Source organism: Echinops telfairi, unplaced genomic scaffold (genome assembly GCF_000313985.2).
Source record: "Echinops telfairi isolate 266 unplaced genomic scaffold, ASM31398v2 ScPeMD7_7468;HRSCAF=8506_0, whole genome shotgun sequence".
NCBI classification, from domain to species: domain Eukaryota; kingdom Metazoa; phylum Chordata; class Mammalia; order Afrosoricida; family Tenrecidae; genus Echinops; species Echinops telfairi.
The window spans coordinates 92,557,491-92,559,727 of record NW_022111369.1 but is presented as its reverse complement, the minus strand read 5'-3'; positions in this window follow the sequence as shown (position 1 = coordinate 92,559,727).

Below are 2,237 nucleotides of genomic sequence, written 5' to 3'. Positions count from 1 at the left end.
GGGATGCTATCTCTTGCTATCATCACCATGAATATTCATTTATTGTCAGTGATAAAAAGCAGTGAAATCTGAATGAAAAATTCCATGTACACTGCTAAGTATACAATTATTATTAAAATTTTAGCGAGCCCATATAATGTTAGTTTTTATAAATATTGATTGTGACTCTTATATTGTTGCACAAGGAAGAATAAAGCTCCCCAGTTACTTTTTATGAAGAGGAAAGGAACTCATAAAAAATTGGCATTGCTGAAAAATGATCCCAAGTAGTACGTCTGACCCAGGAGAGAGCAGAGTGGTCATGATTTTCAGCATTAAAATGAAAAAGCTCTGAGCTGTACTAGGCATGCAAACTTGGGAAAGTCACTTAATTCTCTGTGGTGTCAAAGCGTTTCCCTTTAATGAACGGAGAGAGAATTATCATAATATCTGTAAATATTCAAGGAGATACTTAATGTAGAACTTGGACCTAGGTAAACTTGTGGTAGCTTTTAGTGACTATTATTGTCATTTTGGCACAGAGGGTAAAGTCTTGACTTGGTATATTTCATTTTAATCTTAGCTTCCACATCTATAAAAAAAAAAAAGAGCAATATTTTTTCTTGGGACCCGATAAGCTATTCCATGGAAGAAAGGGAAGCCAATCTGCTTCCACAAAGATTCCAGACGTGGAGCAGTTCTCCTCGGTCCTAGAGGCTTGCTCTGAGCTGGAATCTACTGAGCAGCTGTTTTGTTGTCTTTGCGCTTCTTTGCTTTTATTTTGTTGTTTCTAACCCATTGGCTTATTTAGAAAAGTAATACAATAATCGATGTTAGAGGCAACAAGCTATAGTAAAAGAGCTTAGTATTCTAGATAGAAAAATCTGGTCTCAAATAATGTTACATGCATGATTGCTTCAAGGAATAGCCAGAATAAGATGGTTAAAGGGCAAATTTGATTCTATCTGTTTTCTACTAAATTTTTATTCCCTTTATAGTCTCCTTATGATAGAATCCATAATCCTTTGCTTGATAGATAAAGCTCAGGATGAAATGATCCCTTCAATTCCACCTCCCACCTCTCCCCCATTCTCCCTAGTCTTGAGTCCCACAGCCATTCTTAGGTGTCCTTGTTTTTGCCAGAAACAACCTCACTCTAAAGCTTCCATATTTGCTAGGTTCTCTACTTGCATTTCTGTTCCCCATGCAGTTCACCTTTCTGACTTCTGTTTATATTCAATTTCTCTTTTCTACGATTGCTTTCTTTAATCCACTAAACTGAAGCATCTCTTTGTCTGGAACTCTCATGCTACTATTTGTTTTGTGTTATAATGCAGTCCATCTGGGATTCTACATTCACAGATTTACCCAACGATGAATCAAAAATTCTTGGAGGAGAGAGAGAGACAGTCGTCTGAGGCAACCTCTCAAAGGCTGACAGGGGACCGTGTCGAGGAACCTTCAAAAATTTCAGGGGAAATAGAATTTAAAAGATAATGGATTTTTTTCATGAACTTTTTGAAGTGTCCTCTTATTAGATATTAATCCGGGGATAATTTAAAGTATATAGCAATTTATGCCTAGGCTATATGCAAAGATGTTATTTTGTATGAGAGACTTCAACATTCATAGATTTGGGTCTTCTAGGGGTGCTGGGTGCTGAGGGACAACATACATCAACATTGTAATAATGTGTCATTTTCCTGGGGATTTTCTTAGCCTCAGTTCCTCTGTAGACGTCATGAAGGTAGTGGCCATTATCTTTCAGTTCACAGCTGTATCTCCAGGTACGAGTACATAATAATCCAAACAAATTCACTGCCCTTGAGCTGAGTCTGTCTCATAGCAACCAAAAAGGCCAGGGTGTAAATGCCCCATCGGGTTGCCAAGGCTGTGAGTCTTTATAGAAGCAGACTTTCACATCGTTCGCCCAATAAGTGGCTGGTAGGTTCCAACTTCCAACTTTTTGGATACAAGCAGAGCACTTTAAACACTGCACACAAAGACTCCTTAGCAAATAATAGGATCTCAATAAATGATATTGAAGTAATTAACAAAATCACTTTGAACTTGTAGTGCTCAGTAGACAAATATTAATAGTATTTATGGTGCAAAATGGTTTTAATGCAGGTATCATGGATATAACATCTGTGAAAACATAGCAGTTTTAAAAAGTAGCTTTTATTATTGTTAAGAACTTATATAAGATACAGTGCCTTTTAAACTGAGAAGTTAATTTTGTTCTATAAAATGAGCAG